The following is a 22,859-nucleotide window of genomic DNA, read 5'->3' on the forward strand; positions in this document are numbered from 1 at the left end:
TGTACCCAGCTTGAACACCTCTTCTGTGAAGCCATCCTAATTCCCCAAGCCAGCCCTGTTCCCAGCACTTCACTTCCATCTCCCAGTCCATATGACTGCAAGCATATCGAGGGCATGGGTGGTCTTTTAGCCATCTGCAGTGCCTCTCACACAAGAACAAAAGACTCTGCGCTGGACCAAGCACTGTCTCTGTGCTTGCCCTCTCCAGACTACACTGAGTTGCTACAAGGCAGGAATTGCCCTGCTCCACTTCTGGTTCACCCAATTTGTGCAGCACTGAGTCTGGCACACTGAGGTTTGCCAAAGAGGGAGGCATGTATGCAAGTTACCAAAGACAAGGGGCATATTATTGGCTAGAACACATTCTCTGTCTCTTAGTACACAAATGAAAATACTACCTTTTGTGGTACGACTGTTAGTTGTCTATCCAAATTCATTCTCCATTCCTTCTTGGCAAAGAGCAGCCCAGCTGGACTACATTTCCCAGTCTGCCTTGCAATCAGGGTGGCCATGTGATTATGTTCTTGCCAATGGTATGTAAGCTGCAGGGACATGAGTCACAGAGGTCCTGGGCCTATGGACTATAGGAATGCCTCCTCTACATCCTCTTGTCCCTTCTACTGTAGGAACCCATGCATGGTGGCAACCTAGCTTCAACCATGTGGACAACAATGTCCTTTAATGGAGCAATGACTCCAAAGGAACTGGATCCCAGAGAGACCACAGGCAGCAGAGCTGATCCTCTTGCCCAGTCTGTTCACATCAGGGGCATCAGGGGCCATTACAGGAAACAAAAAAATAAACTTTTCATTCTTTTTTTTTTGTATTTTTCTAAAGCTGGAAACGGGGAGAGACAGTGAGACAGACTCCTGCATGCACCCGACCGGGATCCACCCGGCACGCCCACCAGGGGCGATGCTCTGCCCACCAGGGGGCGATGCTCTGCCCCTCCGGGGCATGGCTCTGTTGTGACCAGAGCCACTCCAGTGCCTGCGGCAGAGGCCAAGCCATCCCCAGCGCCCGGGCCATCCTTGCTCCAATGGAGCCTCGGCTGCGGGAGGGGAAGAGAGAGACAGAGAGGAAGGAGAGGGGGAGGGGTGGAGAAGCAGATGGGCGCTTCTCCTGTGTGCCCTGGCTGGGAATCGAACCCGGGACCTCTGCACGCCAGGCCGACGCTCTACCACTGAGCCAACCGGCCAGGGCCTCTTTTTTTTTTTTTTAATTTTTCTTTTTATTCATTTTAGAGAGGAGAGAGAGAGAGAAAGGGGGAGGAGCAGGAAGCATCAACTCCCATATGTGCGTTGACCAGACAAGTGCAGGGTTTTGAACCAGCGACCTCAGCATTCCAGGTTGATGCTTTATCCACTGCGCCACCCCAGGTCAGGCCAAACTTTCCATTCTTTAAGCCAGTGGATCATTATGTGCCTCTACCAGTGCAGCTTTACATGGATGAATGCACGGGCCTTTACAGGATGAGCCAAGCACCAGTGGGACCTGCATCTTCATGGTCCTCAAATATCTTTCTCAGTGCGACTGGGACTCATTAGGATTTCAGAGTGTCAGGAAAGGTGGCAGGATGAAGGGGGCGCACAAATCAAGGCACATGCTCTGTTAGAAACTCCCAAGGAGGCTCGAATGGGATGGAAAAGCACCATAGCAACAGTGGGAAAAGACAGCTCAGCTGATGGGAAGGGACCAGAAAGATAAATCTGGTCCCCAGAGGTTTAGAAGCCTGAACCCTGCTGGTAAGAATGGATTATGGGATGCAAAGCCAAGTGCACACAAACATTTACTCTAGCCCCTCAATGGTCTCCTCACACTCAGCCAGCTGGCTCCTGTGGGCAGAAGGGGAGAACAAGAGAAATGGGGGGGGGAGTTGATCTGGGAGGTGGTGGGCCCATCTCAGTGAGGCCACTTCCCCTGGAGGAATGAGGAACCACAGACACTGTGTCTCACCAGCCTGGGAGCCCACGGGGAGAACAGTCCTGGCACAGCCCTGGGTCTGCCGCTCCTTGGACTGCCTTGCTGTCGTTCCACTTCTGGATCGCTCAGCTCTGAGCGTGGGTGCCCACCAAGTCATCCCCAAACAAGGTCCAAGGACAGAGGACGGCCACTGCCTTGCCTAGCTGCCAGGTGCCTGAGTCACCTGACCAGCCACCCAGCTCTACCCTGGTACCTGTCTGATAGTTCTACCCCGCCTTCCATAACTGTCCCCACGTGTCACCAGGCTGGGCCTGGTGCTAATGAGGTAGCAGTGGGAAAGCCAGATACCCTGCAGGGAGGCCACACAGACCAGGGCAAGGAGTGTGTGCTCTGCAGCCAAACAGAAGACTCACATTCTGACTCATTAATTGGCTTTGTGACCCCCAGCAAGCTTGAGTTCTCAAATCTGTAAAACAGATAATGGTGCCCCTCACAGGGCCACCGTAAGGAGAAAATATAGTATGCTCCGGGCACATGGCAGCTACTCCACAAAGCCTCATTTCTTTCTATTGCCACCAAACGTCCTCCTTGTTGGTCTGTCACAATACATAAAATTCCTACCACAGGACCTGTCCTTTAGGAGTAAGGCACTGTTGTGAAACGCCCCATGGAGTAAGATGTCACCTCCTGCAAGAGCCAATTAAATGTTCTGAGCAGGCTGGCAGGCAGGCGTCCAGAATGCCTGGTTGAAGCGCTGATGTTTAAAGCTCCTGGTGCGGACAGGAGTCGCTCTGAAGTAGCAGCCGTGGCTGCAGAGCCCTGAGGAGAAGATGTTACAAAAACTATGACGTGTCAAGGATGCTAAATCTAAGATCTGGGAATCTCCAGGAGGGCAGAGAAGATGCTCAGAGCTGGAAGGCAGAACAGCTCAGGGGAGCCTCACAAGTAGAGAAAGAGGAAAAGGAGAGGCGGCAGGGAGGTGAAAGGCCTCGAAAGGAGAAACAGGAGGGAGTCACCAGGATGGTCCCAGCCCCCAGCAGTGGTGGCCCTTCTCCAAGGTGCTCAGCCATCGCACGCTGGCCCTCCTCCAGAGCCCTGCTCCCGGCTGCTCTCCTGTTCCTGGACCATATGGCTCCTCGGTGTCCATGCTCACCCGCACCCCACTAGCCAGGTACAGTCTGAAGAGGAAGGAGGCCAAAAGCTTTGACTTTGTTGTTTAGAAGGGACTTTCAGAATCTTGCCATAAAACATGCTGGAGGTCACTGGGAGGCAGAATACACCTGAGCAGTAAAGGAGAAGACTGAGCATCTCTGGGGTGGTCTTTCCTCTCTGGCCACACATTTGGGATGACCTGGGCAAGGCCATGCCCTCTCTTTACCCTCACCACACTGTAAGGTCACAAGTGCTCACCCTGGCTCAACTGCCCAGAGTGGAAAAAGCGAAGTTCACCAAAGGGAAACAGACCTGCTCGTGCAGAACCAGTGAGTGGGAGACACTAAGAGGGCCTGGCCAGAGTCATCCAAGCTCACTGAGCGTAGATGCCCTCACTGCCGCTAGGCCACAGTGGGGGCAATGAGAGAGCATACAGGAACACACTCTATACAAGGCCAGGCCAACGCAAGAAAGGGCTTCCTCCTTATCAGAGCTATTAAAAGCGAGACTTGCTCAAGGAGAGCTGGCTGACCTGACTCAGCAAGGGTGCCAAGTGGAGCAGCACCACACTGGGTGAGCAGCTAGACATCACGGTTCGGGCATTTCCACTCTCGTGTCCTGCCGTTACCTTCGGGGCTGACGAAGTGATCTTATCTCTATCTTCAGGGCTCAATTCCAATCAGTTGTCACCTGCTCCTGCAACCTTCTGTGGTTTACAAAAGGGCTCCCACCCACATCAACTCCCTTGGTGTTATAGCAGGGGCTCTAGAACCACACCATACCCTCTGCATTCTGGAGCCAGCCACATGACCACAGGAAGTCAGTGAGGCAAAGCGAATGTCAAAAGACAATCAATGCAATCATGCAAACATGTGTAGTCCATGGAGCCCAGAAGAGGTATGCCCATCCCAGCTGCCCTCCCCTGAAGCCCATCTGAGGTCCAGAGACTTGGCCAGGTGGTCCATGGCACATTCCGAAGTGGGCCAGGCACACACTGCTGTCCAGCTCTCATTGGAGGAAAGCTGGGCCCAGCCCTACAGTTGGGGATTCCGAAAGAACCAGAGAACAGAATGCAGAGATCTGGGCTGGGATGGTGCAGGAAGTTGGGATCCTGTTGCTTGTGTCTGGCTTAGGGTGGCCTGCACAGCTCAATTCAAAGAAAACCCCCACCAGAGTAGGGCAGGAGAACTCCACTTTTGCTGAACCAGGTCCCATTGGAGCCAGGAGGCCCTGCAGTGGAAGCTGGGCTCTCCTTCAGGAAGAGAAACCGCCCTTATGGGGAACAGAAAACTACTTTCCTGGAACTTCTGCCCACAAGTGCCAGCTCTGTTTTCTGGAACAACATGACAAAATTTCCAGGCAGCTTGTGTGGAGTTAAAATCTCTTAGCAATTATGAACTTGGGTGCACTAAGACCTGTTCCAAATCCCACGTGGGTGATCCTGGGTGGATCATCTAATTTAAGCCCCAGCTCCCTCCCTGATTAAACGGAGATGATAATATGCCCTTCTCTGGATTATTGTGAGGATTAAGTGCGGTTGCGTATGTGAAGCCCCTAGCTCAGTGGCTGGCACATAGGAAGGGCTCAATAAACAGCAATAAGAACCTGACAGCAGTTCTTTCAGGATTAAAGACCGCCTTTCTGATCTCCCTGCACCTTTGTGTTTCCCTGCTAAGCAGTCCCAGTTCCTCAAGACATGATTTCAAGTTCCCTAAACATCCTCTGGTTGCTTTATCAGTAGGCAGCTGTGGCCCAAAGGCAAGCATTGAGCAAGGAGACCGAAAACCTGGGTTAGAACTCAGACAGCCTTCCTGAACAGATGCTGGAGGGGACTCTTCAATCCCCAAATTGTACTGAGCACCTCCAATAAGGGCATCATGCAAAGCACTGAAGACTCATCGGTCAACAAAATATGACCTCCTCTCTCCAAGAGTTTAGAATACTGAGCTCAGAATGCCATGCCCTCAAGTATGCCCTACTACCTCCCCCAAGGGGAATAGAGCTCTCCACCCAGCAGTATGCTTCCTGTACCAGCCATCATTTGCATGTGAGGCCATTGTCCCTACTTGTGGGATGAAAGTATGTTCCAGATGAGAAGATAAAGTTAAAGGCCCATGACATGCCAAATTAACAAGATTAGCACAGAATTCAGCACAAAGTAAGCACGTGTCCTGGGAGGCTGAATGGAAGCTGGCAGGCGCTGGGCCTTGGTCTCTGGCCCAGCTTCCCCAGAACTCCCTCCTAATGGTCCTTCTCTTAGGACACTGCGGAAGGGACATGTGCCATGGTAAGAAGGTCAGAGCAGAGGTTCACCAAGTACAGCCCCATAGCAGGCAGACTCCGAGTGTTGCTGGCCAGCCTAGCAGCCCTAGACCTCCAGTGCTCCAGACTTGGTCCCTCTCTCCTTTCTCCTTGAAAGGGAAACACCTCCTTAGAAAGGACAGAAAAGATGAGGTGGCCACTGCTTCTTCCAGTGACTTCTTAGAAAGCATCATGCTCTCTGCTGACCAATGGCCTTCATTCATGCAATTCCTTCTACCCAGCTTGGACAAGGCCCCCTATCCCAGGGTTGTGCCCAGCACATGGCCGCCAAGCCAGTGCAGGCTGAAGTGTATGTAGCTCATGCTCCTCCAGCAGCAGTAGGCCTTGGCAGGGCTCCCTTTGCACAGAGTAGACTCTTTTTCTATTTCTTTTTTTTCTTTTTTTTTTTTTTGTATTTTTCTGAAGTTGGAAACGGGGAGGCAGTCAGACAGACTCCCGCATGCACCCGACCGGGGGCGATCTCTACCGGCACGCCCACCAGGGGGCGATGCTCTGCCCATCTGGGGCATTGCTCTGTTGCAACCAGAGCCATTCTAGCGCCTGAGGCAGAGGCCACAGAGCCATCCTCAGCGCCCAGGCCAACTTTGCTCCAATGGAGCCTTGGCTGGGGGAGGGGAAGAGAGAGACAGAGAGGAAGGAGAGGGGGAGGGATGGAGAAGCAGATGGGCGCTTCTCCTGTGTGCCTGGCCCGGGAATCGAACCCGGGACTCCTGCACTCCAAGTTGACGCTCTACCACTGAGCCAACCGGCCAGGGCTTCTTTTTCTATTTCATATAAAGGTGTCTCACGGGCCAGCAAGTAGTCCTGGCCAGGGGTGGGGCCACATGAGACAAACATGGCTACCTCCATCTCAGCCTTCAGGTGCCAGCTTAGATGTCTTTTTCAGAAAAGTCTTCTTGACCCTCTATCCCAAAATAGTCCATTCCTCCTATCCCATAATTTTCTCCCAATATCCCCCCTCTCCTTGTGGCATGTATCACATTTAATTACTTGAGCATAAATTTGTTTTCCCACTATTCTGTGGGTAACATGAAGCAGGGCATATCTGTGTTGTTCAGCATTCCCAGGGCCAAGCACGGAGCGTGGCATGTAGAAATGCAATACACGTCTGAGCTTTTATGAAGGTATATGCTTAAGATTAGCCTTGAACTCTCCAGAACAGGGCGTCTACACTAGGTATTGCCTTCATCCAGTACACAGAAGGAAGTAAGTGGCAAAGTCATTGGGTAGGCTAGCCAGAGCCCCAAGAGGGTTTGCTCTAACTGAGACAGAGCAGGCAGATGTCCTCACACAGTGTGCACCCTTCTCACACACTCCAGTCAATGCCTGAGTGGCTACAGGGCACAGAATGACAGGACACTGGTCTCCTATTGAAAGACCGTGTCTGTCCCTTTTAAAATTTTTTTGTATTTATTCATTTTTAGAGAGGAGAGAGAGACAGAGAGGGAGAGAGAGACAGAGAGAGAGAAGGGGAGAGGAGCTGGAAGCATCAACTCCCATATGTGCCTTGACCAGGCAAGCCCAGGGTTTCGAACCGGCAACCTCAGCATTTCCAGGTCGACGCTTTATCCACTGCGCCACCAGAGGTCAGGCTGTGTCTGTCCCTTTTAAAGCACTCCCCCCACCTCCGGCTGGATAGCTTAGTTGGTTAGAGCATCAGTCCAGAGCACAGAAGTTGCTGGTTTGATCCCTGGTCAGGGCACATACAGGAACAGATTGATGTTCTTGTCTCTCTCCCTCTCTCTTCCTTCTTCACCCTCTAAAATTAATAAAATAAACATTTTTTTTAAAAGCACACATCCCAGTTTGATAAACACAGACTTCACATACACATCCCCACGCAAAACTGTGCTAGGCCCGACTTGAGAAATACTGTAACACCAGGCAAAATTTTTGTTAAACTCCACTTTCAATGGTTTACATTTAAAAAAATAAACTTTTCCAAACCTAAAATGTGATTCGAATACTAAATATATATATATATTTAGATTTTATTTATTGATTTAGAGGAGAGAGAGAGAGAGAGAGAGAAGCAGGGAAAAGGAGGAACGGAAAGCAGCAACTCGCAGTTGCTTCTCGTGTGTGCCTTGACCGAGCGAGCCAGGGTCTCGAACCGGCAACCTCAGCGCTCTAGGTCGACCGCTTATCCACTGCGCCTCCACACATAAGGCCTAAATATGCTTTTTCAAACTTTAAAAATGTCCAATCCCCAGAGATTTTGGTATTTTCTCTCTCTTTCCCTTTGACAATCACTATTCACAGACAAGAACAGAACACCAAGGGCCTACTGCAAAGAGCAGCAATGTTCTAAGTCAATACAGAACGTGCAGAAGAGGCACACTGGGCATATTTTTAGCACTCAGAATAGAATGGCAACATGATCTAAGTGGGAAGACCATCAGATGGAGAGTCAAGAGATCAGGCTATTATTTCTAGTTATAAAGCTCTTCTTTTTTTAAAAAAGTGAGACATACAAACAGGGACAGACTGACAGGAAGGGAGAGAGATGAGAAGCATCAACTCGTAGTTGTGGCACTTTAGTTGTTTGTTGATTGCTTTCTCATATGGACCTTGACCAGGGGGCTCCAGTGGAGCTAGTGACCCCATGCTCAAACCAGAAACCCCGTCATGCTCAAGCTGGATGAGCCTGAGCTCAAGTCAGTGACCTACCTCAGGGTTTCAAACTTGCATCCTCAGCATCCCAGGTCAATGTTCTACCCACTGTGTAACTGCCTAGTTAGGCTAGTTACGAAGGTCTTCTGTCAGGATAATGTCCAGTTAAGTTCTTAAGGCTAGGAGGACACTGTTCCCAGCTTCAAAATGGGACAGGGTATGGAGGAGTCCACAGCAAAGAGAAATACCATGACCTCTAGCACCCAAAGCTCTTCTCATTGTTTGGGGTATAGAGAAAATAGAGGCCCTGGCTGGTGGCTCAGTGGTCAGGGCACACAGGAGAAGAGACTCTCTGCTTCTCCCCCCTCCCCTTTCTTTCCACCTCGCCCTCCCAAAGCCAGTTACCTGATGGGTTCAAACGTGGCCCTGGGCACTGAGGATAGCTCTGTTGAAGCGCATTAGCCTCAGGTGCTAAAAGGTGCTAAAAAAATAGCTCGGTACTCAAGCATTGGCCCCAGATGGGGTTGCTCAGTGTATCCCAGTTGGGGTGCATGCAGGAATCCATCTTCCCTCCTCTTACGGGGGGGGGGGGGGGAGAAGAAGAGAAAAAGAGAAACAAAGCACAGTTCTGTTAAGGACACAGCAAAGGTTCCTTATCTGGGCTAGTTACTAGTTGCAACAGGCAACTGGCAAAGAAAAAGTTGCAGTTTATGTGGGATGTGGGATGCTGGGCCACACTCTCCTCCTCCGTGGAGACAGATACATTGCCACGGTTAAGAGATGGGCCTGGGAGTCAGACCCACATGGATTCTAGTCTTGTTCTGCCACTTACTTGCTGGTGATGTCAGATATATTACATCATCTCTGAGCCTCAGTTTCCCTCACTGGGTTGTTATTAAGATTAATGTAGACTGTTTAGCATGGCATCTCGGAAACAACAAGTGAACATATAAAGTATTTATAAGTGTTAGCTTTATTATTTTCATTACTATTAAGGTTCCCTAGCAGGAATGCAGGCAGCTGGATGGGCATCCTAGAGGCACCTGGCAACCCTCTCATTCTCATTTCCTATTTATTGTCACAAATGACACGACCTCTGTGGCTGAGGACAAGAACAGCTGGGCAGGCCAGTGAAATGCACAGCTGCTGTGTTTCAGGAAAAGTAATACTCCAAGGGGCCCGAGTTTGGAAACAAACTGGCAGGAGAAGACAAAGTCTTGTTTGGGACGGGGAGGCCAAAGGGGCTGTAGGGGAAGGAAGAGGGAGCATGGGGGAGAGAACCAAGTCAAAGACTGTGAGGGCACAGGAAGCTGGCCAGCAGGAGAGAGGCCGCTGCAGGTGTGCGACAAGGAAGCCAGGGAGAGCAGGATGTGGGCCGCAGGGGAGAGCTGGGCCACGCCCTGAAGAAGGGGCAGCTGGGGAGGAAGAAGCAAGCTGCCGGGCGCTACTAGTTGCAGAGAGGTCAGAACAGAGGAGAAGGAGATCATAGGCTCTCCTGCTGGTTGACCTCAGGTCCCCTCGTCAAACCCTCTCTGTCCCCTGAACTCATAAGCCCCAGGATTTTGCCAGTATTCCCAACACTGCCACCATCTACTACCCCATCTGAGTCCTCTTCCAGGCTGGCGGCCAAACAGGATACAGGTTTCATCATTTCCCTTCTTCCTGGGAACTTTGGAAAAAGCGCTCCATGGCTTTCTCCATGGGGAACAGGCCAAGGAGGCCCATGTAGAGGAGAACTCGCCCTCCTGTTTCGCTCTGAAATGTACCTGGGTTAAGCTGCCCACAGTTGTGCCCTTCCCCAAATGCTCTTTTCTCTCTTAGAAGAGAACTCGGCCTCAGCCTTGCCTACTGGGTTCTATCCACACACAGCACCCATCACGGGAATGCTGGAAGTCAGTGGCAGGGGTGAACTAATCCTAGACCTAATCAGTCATTCAGGCGCCCCTAGATTCAAGTTCCAGACAGGTCCTGTTATCGACATAACCCCAGGTAACACAGAGTCAGCAGCAATGTCATCCACCCAGGAGGCTGGGCTGGCTGCAGGGAGCCAGTGTCAGGTCACATCATGGCAGGTCTAGGAAGAAAGGCTCCCTGACCCCACAGAGGAGTCACCATGCAGGCTGTCACACAGACAGCTCCAGTGACAAGGCTGCCTGCATCTGCATGAGCCTTTCTGGTGCGCAAAGCACTGTTGTGTATATAATCTCTGACCTTTCCCACATCTCTAGAGGAGACTGGGCACTGTTTCCATTTTGAAGATGAGGAAGCTGAGGCGACTTAGGCCAGGTCAGAGTTCCTGAGAAGCAGGCTCGAGAGCCCACGACCCATTTTTTGGCAGTCTCCTCTTTACCCCCGAACTTCCCTTTCTGCTCTGAGTGCACACAGCTCTCCCAGCTGAGAACGAGGACAAGCGCTCTAGCAGCCTCACTGCTCAGGAGCCTGACTATCTCTCCTTCGAAGAGCTCCCCTTCCCCAAGCCCGCAGTGCTGTCAGGCCGTCCCCAGTGCTGCTAGCCCTGCTGCCACGTCTCTGGCCCTCCCTCTGCTCTGACCAGCCTGGCACCCAATCTTGTGGACTCTGTCTTCAAAGGGGCTTCCACACCTCTTGCACTTCCACTCCAGACATGTCAACAAAGACCCGCTCCCTGCTCTGTCTGAAAACTACCGGCCTTCTAGTTGGCCTCCCTGTCTTCTCTCCTGCCTTGCCCCTTCTCTAGTCATTCTAGTCATCCTTGAGTCTAGCCATACTCTCTCAAGTCCCCGGTCACATGTTCCCAGGGGCTCCCCACCACCTCCACACCTCTGCCCCACAACTCAGCTCTCAAGGTGCGTTTCAGGCCTTGCTGCCCCCTCCTTGAAGCACATACCTCCCCGGTCTGGCCCTGCACCCCTGCTTCAGCTCAGGCTGGTCCACTTCCTGAGCACCCTCCGCTAGCCCATCCTTCAAGGCACTGTTCCCCTGTGTCCACAGCATCCCCTGACTGTAGAAAATATTAGATTACTTCTTAATGCCTGTCCCGCCCCAGGCTCTGAGAGGTACAGCCTCATATCCCACATAATCAGGCCCTCCCACTAGCTGCCTGTACCTGAGTGGTCCCATGACCTAGAGAAGCCAATCCACTGGCTGCCAGCACTTGGCACTGCTGTGCTCACCCGTGGGACAAACCAATGAGTAAGTGGAGAAGGCTAGGTCTAGAGAGAGGGACCAAAAGAGATGCTCAGATTAAAGCAGAGAGACCACCAGCCCCCAAAAGACAGAGCTGCCTCCATTCCTGACTGCTCCCCAGCCCCAGCTCCCAAGAGGCTGGCCACCTCACCATAATCCTGCCAACAAACCCTCTTTCCCTGAGCCAACCTGGAGGGGCTTCTGTTCTCTACAGGGGAATGCCGTCGACACCAGCTTGGGGAGTCCATGCCCACCGTCTGACAGCCCCAAGTGGAAAGGCCGTTTACTTGGCAACAAGCAGGCCCTGCCAAGGGTCACTTCTTTTTCTGTCTCCCTCATATGGCCAGTAAGTGTTCCAGATACACCTTGTTTCCTTCCCAGGACTAGAGCTCCGCCCTCAGGACTGGAGGAGCGGACAGCGTGGGGGCGTCTGACTCACAGGTTCTCTTCTAAGCTGCCCCTAATCCGCACAAGGTCAGGAGCGGCCCCTGCCAGGCATGCTTTGTTGCGTGTGACCCCATCCTGACCGGGGCAGCATGGACCAAGGAGAGAGACATGACCTAAGCTCGGCTAGTGGAACTTGCTCCCCTGGGAATCTAGACTTTGACAAGGAGATCTGAGTCCCTCTGAATATGACTTGGAACTATATCAGAAACACTTGGGGATGTGTGGGCTGAGGAAGGAGGAAGCCAGGCTGCGGAGACAAGAGACAAAGGGTTTTTCCAATCCCTGCTTAAAGCTACGCAGCAATCCTGCCATGGGGTGCTGAAAGCCTCTAACAAATCACCTGTTTCGCTTAAGCTAGGTTTGGTTGGTTTCTGTTACTTGCAATCAAGAGGTCTTAACTCAGCTGGGATCTCCCCTTATGCTCCTCCAGGAATACAAAGCAGGGGCTTGACAAACAAACTTGCTGAATGAAGGAAAACTGGCCCCAGATTTCGGCTTTCTGATTTCTGCCAAAGGCACCGCTGTGCTCTACAAATACTCCACATACAAAATGTGTAACTCAGCCCCGGGAAACTTATATTAAATGTACTTTTCTTGCCTAAAATGCATTATATCCTCATTTTCATCTCTTCTCTGGGAAAAACCAGCACTAAAAGGAAAAGAAGGTGACAGCAGGCCAGAAAAAACAGCCCATGAGAGTGCAGGCTAGCAAGTCAAATTCGATCTGCAAACTGCCACCTCCTGACTACTCCCAATACAAAATACTGCCCCAAGATCTCTGTCCTACACCACAGCCTCCATCTACCCAAGATGACCATCAAAATTTTCAAGAAGTCACAAAGTTTGTAACCCTGCCGATGAGTCATTTATGCCAGAGCCCAACACAAGACCAGACCCATGAATCCCAAAGCTGGAAGAAACCTCAGAGGGTCGTCTTCCCTCGTGGTTTTCAATCGGGTGCTCGGCAAGACCCCGAGACTTCAGTGGAACCTCTTGTGACCCTAGTCTCCCTGGCATCAACCAGTGCAGCACCCATTTGGTTGTAGATATCAAGCTACGTTGTAAGCTTGCATTTGAAGGGGTACTAGGGCTTAAACAAATAGTAGCTGCTTCCTGTATGTGGCTTGACCAGGCAAGCCCAGGGTTTGAACCAGCGACCTCAGCGTTCTAGGTCAACACTTTATCCACTGCGCCACCACAGGTCAGGCAGCTTAAACAAATACTACAAAATTCCTGTTCCAGACCAACACTTTTATCATTCAGATGAGGAACCAGAGAACCATGGGGTAAGGCCACACACACAGTGTCGAGTGGTAGAGCTGGAAGAGAACCCTGGCTGCCTGATGCACCCCACTGCCTCTTTCCTGAGGTTGTTCCTTTAAAGGTTCACTTGGGCCTTGATGGGGCCAGAACCCCGGTCCTAGGTGGGTATCCGCTGGCTGGGAAACACAGAGAGGAGAACACTGAAGACACAATGCAGCACCCACCATCAGTCTGAGGTGACCCTGGCTGCACAGGCGGAAGGGCAATGCTAACCAGCTTGAACAATATGGAGCTGTCCTGATGCTAGTCCTCCGCTATATATAGTTTCTCCCCTGAAATAACCTCACACAGCAGCAAAGCTTGTGGTGTGGCAGAACTGGCTATGTGTCCCCAACTCCAGAGAAGGAGAACTCTCCTGAAGGATCTAGGCAGCAAATGGGGAAGAAAGGAGCCTGCAAGATGGGGGTAAGGGGAGCAAACTTCTGAGCCAACTCAGGAGAAATTCTTTCCCTTGACCCCTGGGCAGCAGCAGAGAGACCTGGGCAGTGGGTGATGAAATACGAATCCCAAGTCTAGGGTGCTTTCACACAGGCTCTGGTTCGCGCTGCTCACAGATGTTGGGTGTTTCTCTGCAAACATGTTCATCTGCACCCATTTGCAGGAACCAGCAGAGGCTCTCTTTAACCTAAACACCCCCATTAACTATCAAGACCTTCTCTGCCTTGGTGTATATGGCCAATCTGGTTCTATTGCCTAAAAGAGAAAAAAAAATATGGCTAGAAGATAAATACCAAATGGGGAATGGGGACTCTCTCTGGGTGGTGGGAGTACAAAGATTTTTTTTCTTTGCTACTTCTGGTATTGTTCACATTTTTTACATGAACACATATTGCTTTTACAATAAAGAAAATCATATTACTTGCTTCTCTCCAACCTTACCCTCCAAACTCCCCTCACTTATCCCCAATACCTGCCCTATCCCAACTCAACTCTTTTTAAAGTGTCTATAGACTGCCTTTGTCTCTACCTGTCTGCACACTGTCTTGCTTGAAATGGTATCACACTTTTGTCTTTGCTTCCTCCTCTAGATAGATGGAAAACCATCATGGATGATGAGACATATGTGTACAATATGTGCACACATGTTTGCAGGAACAAGGTACAATGTAGTAGAAAAGGCAGAGGAAATGGAGCCAGACTTCCTGGGTCAAACACCAGCTCTACCTCTGACTTTGCAGGGCCAACTAATAGCTTGACCATAAAGCTTGACCTATCTGAACCAGTTGTTCCAGTTGAATCTCTTATAATTACCAATTCCCTTTCCCTAAAAGATAAGGACAGGTTCTGAGCAAGCCTGCAACCTCACAGCTTTTGAAGAAGGGATTATTTTACCTCTAAAACTGAGGCCAAATCCAGCCTACAAAAGGAGTCTCCATCCACCCATACCCGAACTAGCTCCAGGTGTTGGGCTGCTCAGGAAAGACAGGGTCCATGGGCCAAAGTCTCTACTTGGATGTGTCCTCTGGCCCAGGGCCCCTGGCATAGACAAGTGCCCAAGGAAGGGTGCTCTCAGGAACAGCATCCTGAGCATCTCTGTCCAGGGCTGCAGGAAAAATGTTTGACAACCAACAGTGCGCCGGACATCCAGGCCCTGGATCTTCCATGGGACACGTGTCACAAAGGATAGGGCTAGTCTCAGCTTCAAACAGGAGGGTTCAGCTGCAGATGAAAGGATCTGATGAAGTCTTCTCCTCCTGCCTATTGACTCCAAACACTAGCTCATCTGCTTCCCAGGGAGAGGGCCCAAATAAAAGTGCATACAGTATGCAGAGATTTTAAAATTTCAGTTGGGGGCCTTATAAAAAACCCTAGTAACAAGTTTCCCGCCAAATAAGGCTTCCCTTCTTCTCAGCAGCCTGTCCTGGACCGGGCCATAACTAAGAATATCCCACTGGGCCAGACTGGGATGAGCTCTGTGTTCTGTGAACCTGATATGAGAGCAGAGAGGGAGGCAAGACAAGACCAACCAAAGAAGTCGGCCTGGGGCATAAACACAGCCTCAGAGCATCACCAGCTGCCCAGGACTGCCTCAACTCACCGGGACCCTCAGCACTATTGTGGCTCTCCCCATCAGGGGTGCCAAGGTGGAAATCGATTTGGAAAAAATAAAAATAAAATTGCCTGACCTATGCCTGACCAGGCGGTGGTGCAATGAATAGAGTGTCGGAATGGGAAGTGGAGGGCCCAAGTTAAAAACTCTGAGGTTGCTGGCTTGAGTGCAGGCTTATCACCTTGAGCGTAAGGTTGCTGGCTTAAGTGTAGGATCATAGACATGACCCTATGGTCACTGGCTTGAGCCCAAAGGTCGCTGGCTTGAAGCCCATGGTCACTGGCTTGAGCCCAAGGTTGCTGGCTTGAAGCCCAAGGTTGCTGGCTTGAGCCCAAGGTCGCTGGCTTAAGCAAGGGGTCACTCGCTCTGCTGTAGCCCCCTGGTCAAGGCATGTATGAGAAAGCAATCAATGGGCCCTGGCCGGTTGGCTCAGTGGTAGAGCGTCGGCCTGGCGTGTGGAAGTCCCGGGTTCGACTCCCGGCCAGGGCACACAGGAGAAGTGCCCATCTGCTTCTCCACCCCTCCCCCTCTCCTTCCTCTCTGTCTCTCTCTTCCCCTCCTGCAGCCAAGGCTCCATGGAACAAAAGATGGCTTGGGTGCTGGGGATGGCTCCTTGGCCTCTGCCCCAGGCGCTAGAGTGGCTCTGGTCGCAACAGAGCGACGCCCCGGATGGGCAGACAGTCGCCCCTGGTGGGCGTGCCGGGTGGATCCCGGTCGGGCGCGCATGCGGGAGTCTGTCTGACTGTCTGACTGCTTCCCCATTTCCAGTTTCGGAAAAATACAAAAAAAAAAAAAAAAAGAAAAAAAAGAAAGCAATCAATGAACAACTAGGGAGACTAGGGAGCCGCAAAGAAAAATTGATGTTTCTCATCTCTCTCCCTTCCTGTCTGTCTGTCCGTATCTGTCCCTCTCTCTGTCTCTCTCTCTGTCTCTGTCACAAAAAGAAAAAAAAACAACAAATTGCCTGACCCATGGTTACACAGTGGAGAGAGCGTTAACCTGGAATGCTGAGGTCGCCAGTTTGAAACCCTGGGCTTGCCCGGTCAAGGCACATGCTATGAGCTGATGCTCTATCTCTCCTTTCTCTAAAAATCAATAAACAAAATCTGTTTTTAATAAAATAAAAAAAAATCGCAGAAGCTCCAGTATTATTCAGTCCATCACACTGTGGAGTCCTTGAGGAGAGGAATGGATTCTTCATGATGTGCCCCAAGCACAGCATGGAGCCGGGATAAGGAGAACACAGTGGACATTTAGAGGCAGGCCTCAGGATACAACTACCAGGATTCAAACAGCTGTTCCTCTGCTTTTTATGCGCAAGCATCTTAACCTCCCTAAGCCTTGGCTTCCTCACCTGTAAAGCGGAGGTAATGATGTCTACTGTACAGAGCTGATGTAAAAATTGAAAACAATGAAGTCAAATACCTAGTAGAGTGCCTAACATGTACGTGGCAAAAAATGAATAAATGGTACTGATTTCAGTGATGGCGATTCCTGGAGCTGCTGTTGATTGCTTGGTAATTAAATGCTCAGGTCACGCAACTGTCTATTTTGGGGAAAGAGAATGCATTCTCTAAGAAAATAACCAATATCATGTGCAATATCCCATATTACAGAGGACAGTGTGGTCCGTTTCCCAGACACAGCATGGAAGCTGGGAAAGGCGGAAGAAGGGACAAATCGTGAAGGCTGTCACAAGATGCACTTGCTGGCACATTCAGGATGTGTAGTGCGAGAACTGGCAGAAGCGGACTATTTGCCAGTCATGGGTGGCAATGACGTCAATAAACCAGCTATACCTGTTTAGAGTGCAATGAGCCCTGACAGCGAGGCAGGTAGTGCATGGAAGGAACCCAGCGCTGAGAATCAAATACAGTGGTCTGGAATCCAAAACCTTTCATTTCTCAAGGAGTTATCCTGTGCCTAATAGTTAATATCACTGAGCCTCTCCCCTTAAATGAGGGCAATTTCACCATCACTAAATTATCAAGAGGACCAGATGAGATGTGTATGAAGTACTGGTACTTACTGCACATCGTGCCACACAGTCCCGGCTCAATAAAGAGCAGTATATTATAATTATAAAACAAAAAATTTTTTTTTACTTGCAGGGGACTGTGTATCAAGTGTGGTGAAGTGGCTCTGCTGTGGCTGTTTATGGCCAATTTCTTGGAAGTTCATGGAGGAGGTGTTTGCAGTTGACTAGCGTATCAGAGAAAGGTAGGGGGCTCTAGGAAGGAAACCCCAGCCGACCCAGAGATGTCTGCCAGGCTGAAGACGGGCCACAGCAAACAGGGCACTCCAGAGCCTTGACCTACCAGGCAAGTACTGTTTGCATCTGCAAGGAGAGAGCCCGGAAAAGTAGCTGCTGGCTGTTGCTAGAATCAGTAAGAGTGTGGGGGTGTTGCAAGAGATTTGTTACTAACAGGGTTGAAGTTCTCAAGTTTTTGTGAATGATTCACATTTTTAAAAATTAAGCTGGAGTCATAGCTGTCTCTATAATAACATCATTCTTGGGCAGCTTGCTTCTGATTTGTTTTCCTGAATGAATGATTGTAATGACAAGAGCAACAGATAACCAGTCAGTATATACAACTTCATTGGCCATGTTGCCCAACTTGGGGGGAAGAGGAAGACAGCTTAAATATAGTGACAAGCGTGGTAACAATAGTAAAAAATAATAATAACTACCATTTATTGAGCATTTTAATATGTCCCAGGCACCATTCTAAGGACTTGATGTGCATTAACTCAATTCTCATGACAGCCCTATGGAGTAGATACTGTTCTCTCCACTTGACAGATAAAATCTAAAACAACTGGCCCAAAGCTAATGAGCTGGAGGAGCTGGGATAATAAAATGCAAATGGACACTACATTAATAAAATACTTGTCATAACTGTCATAATGACCTGCTACCAAAAGAAAACTGTATTTCATAAACAACCTCTTTGAAAGAGCTCAGATTTTGTGACTCAAAAGAAATGTATACCCAGGCTTTCTATAACTCTGACTCCAGGGGAAGTGCCAGAGGGTGGCCAAAATCAGATTTCCTGGGGTATGGGGGCTATATATACTCTGCTTCTCCCAACACTCTAGACTTAATAAAAGTTAGCAGAATTCAAGTCCTAAAGGAACTCGAAATTTGCCCTTGGTTATTGCCATTAACAGACTATTGTCATCGTTTCCTAAGCATCTGCTGTGTGGGGATATCTTGCTGATCACTTCACAGACACATCTCATATAATTCTTGACTACACTTCCCTTGCCCCCATTTTACAGGTGTGGAAACTGAGGCTCTGACCTGAGGCTTTCTCACCAGTGGAGCCTTCTATGGCTTCTGCCTCTCTGTCACTTATTTGTCAATAATCTTGGGCAGCTTGACATTCGAAATCTCAGTATCCTCATCCATAAACCAGGAAAAATGATTCCTGCCCTGCCTACCTAACAGGATAGCTGTGGCAGATCAAATGATATATTATACTTGAGAAAGCACTTTGAAAACTGTAAAATGCTGAGCAGAGCAAAGGATCGTTAGTCTTATTAATTACAAAGAGTGACACCTGATCCTGCAAGCACTCTGCTACTGTGACTCTGTTGCCTCTTTTCCCTTGGGAATTTGGGAATAATTCAAAGTCTGCACAGCCAGGGAACTCTTTTCAAGTCCCTGGCACCAGGGAGCTGGAAAGTTGGAGGTTCATTCTGGGAGAAGAAGGAAGAAACAACGATGTCTGCATTCTACTTGTGTTTCTCTTCAGGAACACAATCTTGGCTGAGATTCCACTGCACCTAGTCGACTCAGCCTTCACATTTATTGAGTACCAATGTGCCAGGCACACGTGGCTCCTAGGTGTGCAGGCTTGATTCTAGGGCTTGGGAAACCAAAGGAGGGGGTGACAGCAATAGGAAGGAAGCAAAGTGGTTACTGTCCCCAAAGCTCTGCAGACCTCCCAGAACTCTTCTCATGGGGTTGGAGGAGGGAGCTCACAGCACAATGGAATGAGCACCGGAGTTGAATCTAAGTACTTTGGCTGAGTTCCAGCTCTGTCTCTACTCAGCATCATGACCGCCAGCATCAATTTACCTTCCTGACCATCAGCTTTCCCAAATGTAAAATGGGTAAAAATGTTCCCATAGGCAAAATGGTAGTGTAGTCGAAGCACATCAAATAAGAGGATTGTCTGAATAGAGCTAGCATTTTGCCTGAAGGTACTCAATAACAAACTCTTATTTAAAAAACATTTAAATTCCAACAAAAATAAACTAGAGTGGCCAAAACCTTGGGCTCTGAAATCAGACCACTTGGGTTCCAGTCCTGGCTCTCATTTACAGCTGTGTGACCTTAGGCAGGAGATATTACCTTTCTAAGGTTTGATTTCTGCATCTGTAAAAAGATGATAATAGTATCCACCCATAGGGTGATTGTGAGGGTTGAGGAAATACTGCATATCACATGATGTTCCTGGCACCTTATAAACACCCAGCAAAGGTGAGCTGTTGCTATTGTATCTCTTTATACCCTAAAACCAATAAAACTGCAAGTCCACGGGCTTGACTCTAGGATGCAGTCTGCTTGGGGACTGGCTGGCTGCCAGCAGAGACAGGTACGAATGAGGTCATTCCTGTCCCACACTCTCTGCACACCTGAAGAAAGTAGGGTGCTCCAGCCCTTTTCCTGACAGGTTTCCCTTTCCAAGGGGATGCACATTGTGCTAGGTCCCCCTATTGGGAAGGTTCAGAAAAACAGATCTTGTCCCCAATAGCTCAGAGATAAGTACATGGCCTCAAGCAGCAGACAAGTGCCATGTCGCCATGTCACTGTAACACTATACCTTTCACTCATCCCTGTAGTCTCCATTTGAACCACAGTCCTGCATCTCTCACATGCAAAAGGAGACTAAAAAAAAGTGGCACTCTGTCAGAGTAAGGCAGCATTAACATTTGTTGGGGGATAGACAAATGCTAACACCGAAGTGCTTTGCTTAACTGGAGACAGCCATCCATCCATCCATCTCAATCACTGACCAAATTCTGACAACCAGAAAAATGTCACTGACTCTCCCCACCCAAGCTCCAGTATTTGCCTCTCTGGGAGATGCCTAAGGCTTAACTTTGAGCCTATCTACTGTTTCTCTAGGCATAAGTCTAACAAGCTCAAGAAATTAGAAGGGCTGCATTTTGAGCCCAGCAGATGGGTTCCCAAGAAGTGACTACTTCAATGAGATACCACTTCACACCCATTAGGACGGGTACTATAAAAAACAACAGAAACCCCACAGAAAATAACAAGTACTAGCAAGGATGTGAAGAAATTGGAACTGTTGTGCATTACTGGTGGGAATGTAAAATGGTGCAGCCACAGAAGAAAACAATATGCTGTTTACTTCAGAAATTAAATGGTCCAGCATTCCACTTCTAGGTATACACACAAAAGAACTGAAAGCAGCATCTCAAATAGATTTTGTACATTCATGTTCATGACAACATTATTCACAATAGCCAAAAGGAGATAGCAACCCAAATTTCCTATGATAAATGATGGATGAGCAAAATATAGTGTATACACACACACACACAGGACTATTATTCAGCCCTGAAAAGAAAGGCAATTCTAACACATGCTACAACTTCCGTGAAACTTGAAGACATTATGCAGAGTGAAATAAGCCAGACACAGAAAGACAAATACCATATAATTCCAGTTATACAAGGTATCTAACACTGTCAAACTCACAGAGACAGAAAGTTGAATGCTGGTTGCCAGGGGCTGAGAAAGGGTAGACTGGGGAGTTTGTGTTTAATGGGTACAAAGGTTCAGTTTGGGAAGATGAAACAAGTTTTGGAGATGGATGGTGGTGATGGTTGCACAACAATGTGAATGCACTTAATATTACAGAATTGTATAATTAAAAGTGATTAAAATGGTAAATTTTGTTATGTACTTTTAACCTCAATTTTTTTTTTTTTTTTTTTTGTATTTTTCTGAAGCTGGAAACAGGGAGAGACAGTCAGACAGACTCCTGCATGCGCCCGACCGGGATCTACCCGGCACGCCCACCAGGGGCGACGCTCTGCCCACCAAGGGGCGATGCTCTGCCCCTTCGGGGCATCGCTCTGTCGCGACCAGAGCCACTCTAGCGCCTGGGGCAGAGGCCAAGGAGCCATCCCCAGCGCCCGGGACATCTTTGCTCCAATGGAGCCTTGGCTGCGGGAGGGGAAGAGAGAGACAGAGAGGAAGGAGGGGGGGTGGAGAAGCAAATGGGCACCTCTCCTATGTGCCCTGGCCGGGAATCGAACCCGGGTCCCCCGCACGCCAGGCCGACGCTCTACCACTGAGCCAACCGGCCAGGGCTTTACAGAGACAGATAGAGAGTCAGACAGGGACAGACAGACAGAAACGGAGAGATGAGAAGAATCAATCATTAGTTTTTCGTTGTGCATTGCGACACCTTAGTTGTTCATTGATTGCTTTCTCATATGTGCCTTGACCGTGGGGCTACAGCAGACCGAGTGACCCCTTGCTCAAGCCAGCGACCTTGGATCCAAGCTGTTGAGCTTTTGCTCAAACCAGATGAGCCTGTGCTCAGGCTGGTGACCTCGGGGTCTCGAACCTGGGTCCTCGGCATCCCAGTCCGACGTTCTATCCACTGCGCCACCACCTGGTCAGGCTTAACCTCAATTTTTAATCGGGAGAGGAAGTGACCTCTGACTACCAAGGAGAAAACAGAGCAACATTTACAGGTGGAAATGTAAACCCCAAAAGCACAGCAGCAGGGAACCATTCAGTTTGGAGCCCAGTGCCCTAGAGTCTCGGAAGCCCAGAGGCCTCATGCTATCATAAGCACAATAAATGATCAGGAAGGACCCACTCATCATTCAGAGCCTGAACAGAGTTCAAAAACCTTGTCATGCCAATGTTGCTGTCAGGACCTGGAGGTAGGTCTTGTGAACAGGCTCTACCTCGGCAATTTCCTTCTGTCTGCTGCTAGTTACTTCACCGCCCTTCTTCTTTCAGAGATAAAGACTATTGAAAGAAGCTTTTGTGGTCCCCACCTCCACCAAGCAAGTCCTCAACACTGCCAAGTTGCGAAGAGAGGTTATTCATGCTCAGCATATTTTACTTGGAAACATATCATTCATTTCAGAAAGATTCCCATCCAAAAATACTTTTTAAACATTTCTTTTATAGTTTTGCTCTTTAAAGAAAGAGTAAGCTTCAATGATATGGTGGGGGGTGGAGAATCACTAGCTATGGTTTTGTGTGTACAAATCCTGTAGCTTTGAGTAATCGGAACTTATAAGTTCACAGTCTCTTTTCATTCAAGATCTCACTTGATTCTTACAACCTCTCTAGGAAGTCGGCAGGGTAGCAGCCATTCCATTGGACAAATGGGGAAACTGAATTCAGAGAGACTAAGAGGCTTGTCCAAAGTAACACACAATTAGGTAGGAGCAGAAAACCAAGGCCTTACTTCCATCAGTACCAGATGAGGCTCTGGGTTGGGACCTTATATTTCAGCAGACCATGGAGCCATGAAAGTAATTTTAAAAACAGTGTCAGTTTATTTTATCCCCTTTATTTAACATCTCTCTGAAGTCTACTGGAGATATTATCTTTTCATTTATTAAGCAGAGGATCAACTGAGCACAAATGACTGGCCCAAGATCACCACTCAAAAAAGTAGCAAACAGACCAGACCTCCTTCCTTCCCAAAACATTTGACCTTGACCACTTCCCTACAATGTCTTGGCCTTAGCACACTCAAAGCTTAAAGGAGCCCAGGCAGTTTTATACAGGTTGTACCATATTTCTGTGAACTCAGCAGGGAGTAGATATATCTTTATTCTCTCTTTTTAATAGCTA

General features: G+C 49.2%; 1 protein-coding gene across 2 annotated transcripts in view; it reads right to left on the reverse strand.

The window, feature by feature from the left end:
* The window catches only part of UBTD1 (ubiquitin domain containing 1), a 61,638-nt gene that overhangs the window by 31,664 nt on the left and 7,115 nt on the right, over positions 1-22,859 (reverse strand). The gene's annotated exons all lie outside the window — the stretch shown is intronic.

Source organism: Saccopteryx leptura, chromosome 13 (genome assembly GCF_036850995.1).
Source record: "Saccopteryx leptura isolate mSacLep1 chromosome 13, mSacLep1_pri_phased_curated, whole genome shotgun sequence".
Classification (NCBI taxonomy): Eukaryota; Metazoa; Chordata; class Mammalia; order Chiroptera; family Emballonuridae; genus Saccopteryx; species Saccopteryx leptura.